Source organism: Vombatus ursinus, unplaced genomic scaffold (assembly GCF_900497805.2).
Source record: "Vombatus ursinus unplaced genomic scaffold, bare-nosed wombat genome assembly UNPS02008996.1, whole genome shotgun sequence".
NCBI classification, from domain to species: domain Eukaryota; kingdom Metazoa; phylum Chordata; class Mammalia; order Diprotodontia; family Vombatidae; genus Vombatus; species Vombatus ursinus.
Genome location: NW_020948774.1, coordinates 4608221 through 4619968, shown reverse-complemented (window position 1 = coordinate 4619968; position 11748 = coordinate 4608221).

The window sequence follows — 11748 nt, the reverse complement described above, 5'->3', positions numbered from 1 at the left end:
AAAGAAAGAAAGAAAGAAAGAAAGAAAGAAAGAAAGAAAGAAAGAAAAAGAGAAAAAGAAAGAAAGAAAGAGAGAGAAAGAAAAAGAGAGAAAGAGAGAAAGAAAGAATCCTTAGCTTTCTTCAAAGCCTATCTCAGGTAACCACCTCTAACAGAAGGCTTTTTTTGATTCTTCCAGTTTCTAGCTCTAGATCTCTCTTGAAATTACTTTGTATATGTTTATGACTTATTTAATTATTATGGTATCCCTTCAGTGGAATGTAAGTGGTTTCATTTTTCTCTTTGTATCTCCATGCCTAACACAAAGCTGCACATACCAGATGCTTAATAAATATTTATTGAATTGAATTTGTTGAATATATACATGTATAATATACATACATACATGTACCTATCCACAGGTAGCCTAGTAATGCATATACTGAATATATAAGGATTTTATCTTGTTAAATTGAATATGCAGCACAAAACAGTACATAGAGGAGGTGTTTAGACTGATATAATAATAGCACTTATATAGTGCTTTATAGTTTGCAAAATGTATTATATATGTTATCTGATTTGATCCTTGTAATACCCATGTGAGGTAAGTGCTTTTATTATCCCTATTTTACAAATGAGGAAACTGAGGCTAATAGAGGTTAAATGACTTGCCCAGAGTCACAGAGCTGATTTCTGAGGTACAATTTGAATTCAGATCACCGTAATTCCAAGGATAGTGTTTTAACCACTGTGCTTCCTAGTTGTGCTAATAATTTCCATTTAAGAAGAAAAACACTGTGAATTAGAAGAACAAATTACTGAAATAGTTCATTAATGATCTTTCACATGGAGAAGAAAAATCAATGACTTATATTTCGGAGGACTCTCCATCACTCACAAATTTGTTGATTTAGCTTAGTATTTTAGGTGATATTTTAGATAAAGTCTAGTATATTCCCATTATTGCTGAAGAAACAGACCCAGAGAGGGAAAGGAACATGCCCAAGATCACAAAGCCAACTAGTGTCAGAACTAGAACACAGCTTTGCTTGGTTCTCAGCTCAGGGCTTTTCCCACTACATCAAAGACCCTTTTTTAAGAGCAGATATACTGGCAGCTAGGTGTCACAGTGGGCAGAGTTCCAGGCCTAGAGTCAGGAAGACTCATGTTCATGAGTTCAAATCTGGCTCAAACATTTACTAGCTGTTTGATCCTAAACAAGTGACTTAACCCTGTTTGCCTCCATTTCCTCATCTGTACAATGATATAAAAAAGAAAATGACAAACCACTCCAGTATCTTTACCATGAAAGCCCCAAATGGGGTAACAAAGGTTGAGACATGACTAAACAACAACAAATACTGCCTTCTTCTTTTTCTGCTATATAAGGTATATTTCATGAATATGGTTCATATTTTACTTAAAAGTATACAGATATACATTGGTTCTGTTTCTTTCAGTTCTGACATTTATTTGCATGAGCCACTTGCAAATTCTTGCATCTTTCCTCTTATATATGAATGAGAAATGTCAGAGGGAAAGCCAGCCAGCATGAGATCCCATATCAACATCACATTTATTTTATTCCCTTTATGCTTCTTGACAACATGTAGGCTTTGGAGTGCCATGATGGCAGGACTGAAGACATGGGAAATGAGTGTGGGAAGACTGTTCAACTTTTAATAACAGAGAAGTTAATATAACAGTCATTCATTCAACAAGCATTTATTTAGTGCTTACAATGTGCCAGGCACTATACTAAGTGCTGGGGGATACCACAAAAAAAAAAAAAGGCAAAACAGGGAAACAGCTGTTGAATGTTGTAGTCCATTCAGTAGCATGTGGATTCTTCTCCATGTTTTCTTAGATGTTTTGAACTGGGCATGTGCCATATTCTTGAGCTAAGCCTGAGCTTGCAAAATAATACCCATCCAGAAAACAAATTAAAAATAGGAAAAATCCATCCAAGTAGTATGTCTGCTGCAGCAGAGAGTGGTGTCAGATTGCTAGGCAACCCCAGGCAATATTGTGGGAAGGAGGTCTATACTAAGCTGGTAGCACAGAAGTGGAGCTCTTGTCCCTTCTGTGTGAATGTACTCAGCTGAATCCAAGCAAAAGTCATACACAAAAGAAAGATACAAAATACATAAGCTGAGTGCACATCTGGATGAATACATGTATATAATGGGTGAATGGACAGACTTTTGGAAGAACTGAAAAGATTCAAACTGTGTCTAGAAGATGCTGGATATCAAAATGAAAGTTGAAAAATCTGTCAATTATCTGAATGTTTCCCAAAATTCTGATATTGGACATTATTGAGCATCTGATTTTTTTTAAGCAAACAGTTCTCAATTATATATTTAGCATGATGCAAACAATTTCTATATGGTCAAAGGTTAGAAAAAGATCGGAGGAAAAAAAGAAATAACAATAATAAATGAGTAGCAACCACACATGAGAGGGAGAAAGAGAGCAAAGAAAATTAATAGACTAAAATCCAGCTTTTAGGTAACTTGGGCTATGAAAGAAGCCAGCAAACACAAAAGGAAACATTTAGCCCTAACAAGGATAAACCTTGGCTCTTCTCAGTTTGTTTCACAGCCTTGATAACATTGTAGTGTTCTGTGAATGATAATATGTTTGATTCATTTTTAACCTTAAAATGACTAAAAAATTACAAAGCAAAAATACTTTTAAAAAAAGAAACAGATGTAGGCAGTGACATAAAAAATGAATTATAATGACCTAAGTGTCTATCATGTAAGTTTCAAGTGTCTAAAGCCTAGATTTTTATTTAGGTAAAGGAATATAGTCCCACCTATATATTTAAAAAAAATTTTAAACTTTCCCAAAGTGGAATCACAGTCTTGAACATTTCCACTACATAATAAGATGGACCATTCCATTGTTGGACAGTTCTTTCTTGTAATAAACTGAAATATTCCACCTCTATAGTTCTGCTCTATGGAGCTATACAGAATAAGTCCAGTTCCACAAGACAGTCCTTCAAATGTTCTGACATCTGTCATGTCCCCTGTCCATTGTCTCTTTTCTATTAAATGTCCCCGTATCTTTCCGCTCTTCCTCATATTACATGTCTCTAAATTCCCTTGCCATCCTAGTTATCCTAAACTGGTTACTTTCCAATTTGTCAATTTTCCTCTTTACATATAGCACTCAGATGAATAAGGCACTCCAGATGGGGTCTGACTAGGATAGAGTATAGCAGGGTTATTGCTTCTCCTAAGCTGGCCATTAAATTTCTATTAATGTAGCCTAAGGTTATGGTAGCATTTTTGGCAACTACATATTACTGTTGAACTTGTAATTAATTAAGACAACCAGGCTTTGTCATATAAATTACTTTCAAGTCTAGTCTCCTCATTCTATATTTGTGCAATTTGTTTTTTGAACCTAAATGTCAGACTTTATATTTGCAGTACTTCTGCATCTTCATCCAAGTCACAGGTTCAGAATTTTAGAACTAGAAAGGATTTATTGATTATGTAACTCAACCACCTTATTTTGCAGATAAAGAAATTGAAGCCCATGAAAGTGGAATGTTTTGCCTAAGATCCCACACCTAATCTCTGGCAGAGCTGGAACTCATTAATAAATATATTAAATGTTGCAAAACCTCATGAAATGCCACTTGAAACATGAAAATCACAGTGCTAAAGGGAACCATAATTGTGTGCTGTATATGTATTCAGAGAATTATAGTCAAAGAACATTTACATAAGTGTGATCTGAAATATGAACTTATGATGGTTGTATCATAGAATTAGAAAACATTAGCAAATTTAGAATATAATCACCACAGCACATTAAGAGCCAAATCAAAGTTCTATTTTACTAATGCTTTTATTAAATCAGTGAACATTATTCATTTAAGTACTACAACAAAGTAGAGATCACCAGCATAATCTGATGTCCATTAGAAACATGAACCACATTTCCAGAACCATGTTCAATGACTCATCAGTGAACTAAAACATTAAAAACTTGTCACACATTTGTGATATGTGACAGAATAGAGAATCTTTGTGAATTTTGTGAGTATTGTATATAATGTGATTCTGTCTACATAATCTGTTTGATACATACAGCAATGTAGTTTGTTGATGCCCTTTTTAAATACCTGGAAATGTCTGAGCAGAGTCCTAAGGTTCAAATAGGATATTGTAGTGGCCATTCCTGATTGGCTAAAGTTGGGATTGAGATTTTCTAACATACCAATTGTCCTCTGAAAACTTCTTCAACTAAAATGAGTTTTTAAAAAACTGAGAATGAGATCAGCCATATACCCTTCATTAGTTTCTTATTGGAGCAGTTACATGGCACAGTGGATAGAGTATTGTGTCTGAAATCAGGAAGATGAGTCTTCCTGAATTCAAATTTGGCACTTACTAGCTATGTGACCCTGAACAAATCATTTACCCCTGTGTGTGCCTCAGTTTCCTCATCTGTAAAATGAGCTGGAGAAGGAAATTGCAAACCACTCCAGTGTCTTTACCAAGAAAACTGCAGATGAGGTCACAAAGAATCAGACATGACTGAAATGACTGAACAATGACAGCTCCGTATTATGGGACGGGACTAACTCCATCCAATTCAGCTAATCAGGCTCAGGGTTAGAATTGGAATGAGACCTTCACAGCCCATAAAATTCAGTAGAAACAACTTCAATGTTGAAAAGATTCAAAATGATACAATTCATGGTTAAATTCAAATAAAATACTACTCCCCTCTGCCTTTGAATCCACCATAAAAATCAATAATTCTAGGTCATAAAGGAATCTTCATGAGACAATAGGAATTTCACTAAAATTTCTGACACCTACGCCTCTTATAATGGGCTGTTTAAGCTTCATGCAGCATGGAAACAAAATGACCAGTCTAGCCTACATAAAACAGAATTTCCCCTCCTACCACTACCCACTTGGTAGTAAGATCCCAAAAAGTTTCTAGGGGGACCTTTTACCATTAACACAGTCTTACACAACTCTGACAACATATGCAACACTGGAGGAAGAGTTAAATACAAATAACAAAAAGATTTTTTGAAAATTTCTTGAAAAAGCATCATCCACACAAAGGAAGTAATATCAGGTACAGTTCAGAGTAGATCTGCTGATGTAAAAACTACTACAATGACCAGGAATAACACTAGAGACACCAAATACACATCTTAGATGATAAAACCTCCAATACTATTGACAATTCTCATTTTGTGATGAAAGCAAAATTTCAAATCCCTGCCCCACTCAGGCTTGGCTATTTTTTTTTAAACTATTAAATATTGAAACTGTCTTGGAGACTTAAGTAGCTCAGGGGACTACTGACTTGAGCCTTTGACATAAATTCTAGGTGCCCTAGGTTAGAAAGGCAGGTCAAAAATAGTTACATGGATCTTTCCTTAGATATCTGACCTGCAGACCAGCAACAAAACTGACAAGAAAAGTTGTGCTCAGCTGAATAAATATTGTATTCTCTCTCAATACCTTTCCCCAACAATGGCTATATGAATCCTCTTTTCTTGATTTTTGAGTATCTCATTTCATTCCAATTTTGAACCTGAGGTAACCAGACCATACTGGGCAGGCCTGTAATACTATACTATCATGTCTTAGTTTTCTGTAGTAAAAAACCTCTTAGGGGCAGCTAGGTGGCACAGTGGATAGAGCATTGGCCCTGGAGTCAGGAGGACCTGAGTTAAAATCCGGCCTTAACACTTACTAGCTGTGAGACCTTGGGCAAGTCACATAACCCCATTGCCTAGGCCCCCCCCCCCCAAAAAAAAACCTCCTGCATACAACCTGTCTGGGACCAGAATTTATGTCTGGATTCAACATAAACTCAGCCCAATAATCAACATCTTTCTCTACTTGACAGCAACATCAAGAGGATAATTTCAAATTTTGGCCCCTTTAGAGGCCTCTACTGAGGGGCTATCCCTATTTCCTATTGGAGTTGGATGAAGACTCCTCTTTGATCTTCCTCCAGGGACTCAATGTTATCATAAAGTCAGCTAAAGAATCCCCTTTCTTCCAGCAGAATTCCTGTTTTTTCATGATTATACAAATAAATATTTATTAAATGACAACTGTATATTATGCATGGGGTACACAAGTATAAAGTATAAAACAATCCTTATTGCAAGGAACTTATATTTTGACAGGGAGACAATAAGTCTATCTAAGCATAAGTTACACAATTAATTAATTCATACATATACATAATAATAGCTAGCATTTATATACTACTTTAAAGTTTGCAAAATATTTTACATGTTATCTCATTTGATCCTCACAACCATCCCATGACATAGGTGCTATTATTATCCCTACAACACATTTGACAGCTAAGTGTCTGAGACAGGATATGAACTCAAGTCTAGAATACAATCCAGTACACTTCTTAGGTACCACCTAAAAAAGTGTAGTTAGAAAACAACTTGCAAGGAGGGCAGTAGCAATTTGGGGAATCAGAAAGGGCTTTATTAGGAAGATAGTACTTGAAAGAAGTTTTAAAGGAATAGAGGCAAAAATGAGTACGTTTCAGGTATATGGGAAAACCAGAACAAATATACAGTAAAAGGAGATGGTGGGTTGTGAGTGAAAAAGCCAGTATTAAATTACAGAGTGCAGGAAAGGGGAATAATATCCACTATGGCTGGAAAGATAAGTTGGGGCCAGGTTGTGTAAGGCTTTAAAGGCTAACCAGAAGTGTAACTTGGTTAGAAGTATTCTCTTGGTTCTACTTGCTTCACTTTCTAAGTACCTACAATCTTTCTAAGTATCTCTGAAACCACTTTGTCACATTTATCTATCATAACTTGTTTGGTCATTCCCCAAATAACGGGGATTCCCTCAGTTTCCAATTCTTTGCCACCACAAAAAGAATTATAAATATTGATGTAACTTTTTTAAAAGATTTGTTTTGCGGACTAATTTCTTTCTTATTCTACCCTCCCTTTTGTTCATCTTTCTCCAGTCTCCTCTTTTCCTCCTATTTCCCTGTTGAGTGAAATATATTTCTATAACCTACTGTGTGTGAGTATTTTCCCCTCTTTGACCAGTTTAGAAGAGAGTGAGGTTCACGTGGGTTTTGCTTTCCTCATCCCTTCTTCTTTGTATCAACTTCTTGCATTCCCCAGTTTTTCAAAATAATTTTCCGTAACCTTCCATTCCTTTCCCCGACCCTAGTGTATTACTTTTCTATCCCTTTCCATTCTTTTTAAAAGATCTTCAAGAAATAATAGAACCACTCTCAGATCTTCTGTCTAATTAAACTTTCTCTGTGACCCCTAACAATACTAAGGTTCAGAAGGGACATACTTCATCTCTCCATATTAGAATGTAAGTAATTTATCTATGATTTATCTATGTCCCTTACGATTACTTGTTTATGTTTACCATTTCATGTTTCTGCTGGCTCTTGTGTTTGCACTTCAAAGTTTCTAATGAGTTATTTGTTTGTTTGGTTGTTTGTTTTTCATCAGAAAGGCTTGGATGTCCTGTATTTCATTAAGGCTTCATTTTCCCTCATAAGGTTACACACAGTTTTGTTGGTAAGTTATTTTTGATTGCTAAGTCTATATATATCCTTTGCCTTCTGGCATATTGTATTCCAAGCCTGCCTCTCCTTTATGGTACTACTAAATCTAGTGTGATTCTCACTGTGATTGCTCAGTAGTTGAATTCTTTCTTTTTGGCTGCTTGCAGTATTTTTTCTTTGACCAGGAAGCTCTGGTTTTTAGCTATAATGTTACTGGGAAGTTTCATTTGAGGGTTTCTTTCCACTGAGACCAGTGGATTCTTTCTATTTCCACGTTACCATTTGGTTCTAAGAGATCTTGGAAGATTTTTTTTAATGATTTCTTGGAATATGATGCCTAAATTCTTTTTTTAATCATGTCTTTCAGATAGCCCAATTATTCCTAAATTACTTCTCATTCTGTTTTCTGTATCATTTTTTTTTACTATGAAGTACCTTACATTTTCCATTTTTCAGTATTTTGACATTTTTATATTTCTTGTTGTTTCATGGAGTCATAGGCTTCTATTTGGTCTATTCTATTTTCAAAGAGACTGTTACTTGGGGAAGATTTTGTGCCTCTTATACGAAGCTATTAATTCCCTTTCCTTTATCCTATAGCTCTCATTTGTTTTTCAAATTTTTTCCTCTGGCACTTTCATTTCATTTATTTAAAAAATGTTTTTAACTCCTTTTCTAAAATTGTTGCTTTGTCTCTTTTAGCAGTTCTAGTTGAATTTGTTCTCAAGTTGTGAGATTCTTTTTTTTTTTTGTTTTTTCATTCTTCCAGCCTACTTTCTGACTTCAGACTTGATGTTAAGGTTGGGCTCTATGTACTTCTTGAGGAAAGGTCTGAACTTGTATTGTTGTTGTTTTCTTGGAGAATAGACTATTCTATTATTCCAGGATGTCAAGAATAACTCAGGCTATAGATCTGTAGACTTTCAGTGCTCCCAAAGCATTCTGATCCAGGGCAAAGTCTGATTGCTGCTCCTCTGGTCTGAGCTCTGCAAGTTCTTGACCTGACTTTGGGTATGAGCTAGAAGCCCCATATAGAATTTTAGTAGACTACTGCTAGACTCAGTCACTATCGTCTAGGTGGAAAGTTCTGCTAGTTGAGAGTTTGGGCTCCTCTTTGATCTGGGATTCCTGCCCTATTTATTACTCTGTAGGCTTCAGATCGGACTAGAATCTAGATATGAGACTCAGATCACCTCTTGGCTGTTTGCTTTTAAACTTGCTCTTCTTAGGGGCAGGTAGGTGGTGCAGCGGATAGAGCACTGGCCCTGAAATCAGGAGGACCTGAGTTCAAATCCGGCCTCAGACCAAACACTTGACACTTACTAGCTGTGTGACCCTAGGCAAGTCACTTAACCCCAATTGCCTTAAAAAAAAAAAAACTTGCTCTTCTTAGTCCACAGCCTAGGGTTTCTGAGCACTCTTCATGCTGCCACCCCACTCCTAGGTGTATCTCCCTACATTAGACTGCTCTGGGACTATGACTCAGAACTTGGTAATGAGCAACAAATCTGCTGGATGAAAACTCCCCATTGTGGTGCTCTGATATGAATCAGGGACCTCCTCTTTCTCTGGTACACAGTCTCCCTTGCCAAACCCTATCTCTAGTGTCTGTAGAATTCTCTGCCAAATTTCTCTATGCCAACCTGGTCTTGAAAAATAATTCACTATGACTTTTTAAAATTTCTCCATCATGATTTGGTCTGGTATGGTTTTCTAGATATGTTTGGAATAGGGCTTTGTTTTGTTTGGGGAAAGAGTGGGTTACTTTACTGTTTCTGCTACTCCATCATCTTGTATCCATCTCTTGGTATTTTTAAATTCTTCTTTAAGAGCTCTGGTTTCAGACTAATTTTAAATCTTATTGTTTTCTTCTATCTTACTTCCTTTCTCAACCATTCTAGAATTTCTTCTGTTGATCCATGATCTCTGGTGAGTCTGTAAAATTCACTATTTGATTCAGGTAATTTTGGTTCATTTCTCCTTATGTTTTAATACTTATTCATAGTGTTTTGACCTCCAAGTTTTTACTCATTCTTGAGAGGCAGCGTGGTGAGGTGGATAGAGTATTCAACAAGGAGTAAACCAGACCTTGACTCAGATCTAGCTTCACAGTGAAATGTTGGAAGACCTTGGCTACTTCCTTTACTCCATCATCTTGGCTCTGCCCCTAGAAGTCCTAGGGAATGGTTTTTGCTTTTCTTTGTATCCCCAACACTTGGCACAGTGCCTATTATATTACATAGTAGTTGTTTGATAATTCTAGTTGAGTTTATCTGACATACCAGGTATGATGACAAAGCTGTTCCAATGTTTAATGACACCAACAGCTGAGTTTAAGATGGCTCCAGGACATACAGTTTGAAATGTCCAATAGGTAATATGTGACTGAATCTTATAATTGTCTGGATCTAGATATATAAATCTAGAAGTCATTTGCATAGAGATGATAGTTAAACCAATGGGAGCTGATAAGGTTACAAGAGGGAGAGAGTTTAGAAGGAGCAGAGACAAGGGACCAGAACAGCACCTTGGAGAACACTCACAGTTTTGGGTGTGTAGTGTGGATAATGAATCAGCAAAGAAGACTGAGAAGGAGCAATCAACATGTGGGATAAAAACTAGGACATGAGAGGAAGGTAATGCTGTCAAATGCAGCATATGAGTCAAGAAGGATACACATTATAACATGGGAAATGTCTGAGATTGCACTCATCATCATCACATCCACTGGTCTTTCCATCTTCTATGCCATTCTAGGTTATTAGTATCACTGAAATATTGGAATCTGCTTTTAAAACAATAGCAACCAAGGACAATAACAACAGAAAGATCATTAAGAGATTTCTTTCTAAAAGTACGCAAGATTAAAAGCTGAAATTAAGTAGAAGAGATGGTGAAGAAACAGGACTTGAACATCATGGACTAAATCTCACAATACCCCCCATCTAGAGGTATATCTTGTGTGTGTGTGTGTGTGTGTGTGTGTGTGAAGAAATTACAGAATGGAAGGGCACATAAAAGAGTAGAGGGAAGGAAAATAGCAGGGAATAAGGTAAGTAATGTACTCTAATCAAGTTAAATAGTAACAATAAATGGAAAATGACTCCTGTAGTTTCTTAGGAAGAAGAGGGGCTACAGGAGAATAGGTGAGGTGAGAAAGTGAGGGATTAGACCAGGGGGAAAAAGGAGGAAATCTCATTTCAGTCTTTAGAAGGGATCTCACTGAAGAATGTTCCCATGGAGGAAAAGAAATTATAATGGGAGATGGGAACCTTACAGTGGATATAAACTGCAAGGATGTGGTGCTGAGACAATTCATTCTGCCTCAAGAGAATAAGAGTCAGAGATTCTGGGGGCAACTGACACTCAGAATGGGAAGACATAGCCCAGAGAAGAGATTTCATGGCAAATGGGAAAAATAATCACGAGAAGAGAAATAGGGTAGTGATGAACTGCATAATCAGGAACACAGGAAAGTTCCAACCTTGGCATAATATTTCTCTCTATCACCTGCAGGAACTGGTATTTCCAAGAATGAGATACAACTGAAAAAGGGGTCAAGGTGGCAAGATCTACCATGTAGTAACATAGAAATTGGAAGAGGGAACCCAAAACAGGTGCCTCAAGCTTTAATTTTCTGTGCAATATTAAGACTAAATAAAGAATATAATATAATATACATACACACATACATATATATGCCATAAACCAAATAATAAAAGATTAGAATAGACAGAAAGCAAACATAAATAATGGAGAGAATGGGATTAATTTTTATTTATAAAAAAGGTACTGAAAATAAAAATTTTAAACTAAAAAAAAAACTGAAGGAGGAGAGGGAGAGGATTTTACTCGATTACTTAACTGAGAGGGGAAAAAAAGAATCATATAACTAGATTATTAAAAAGACAATACCATCCAGTATGGATAAACTGGACATCTAACTCTATAACAACAGCAAGCAGAGAATCAGAGGGGAAAATGGATTTTCATCAAGGACTACATGAGTACCTAGATGAAATGAAGCAAGAGATAAAAAGGGAAATAAAAGTACTTGAGGAACAAATTGGAAGAAGAAGTGGCTCAGAAAAGAAAATTGTAAATCATATCCAAGAAATGGAATCCCTGAAAACTAGGAAAGACCAATCAGAAATCAATGACAGCATGAGAAATGTTAAAACAAAATTAGAAGATTGAAAAATAG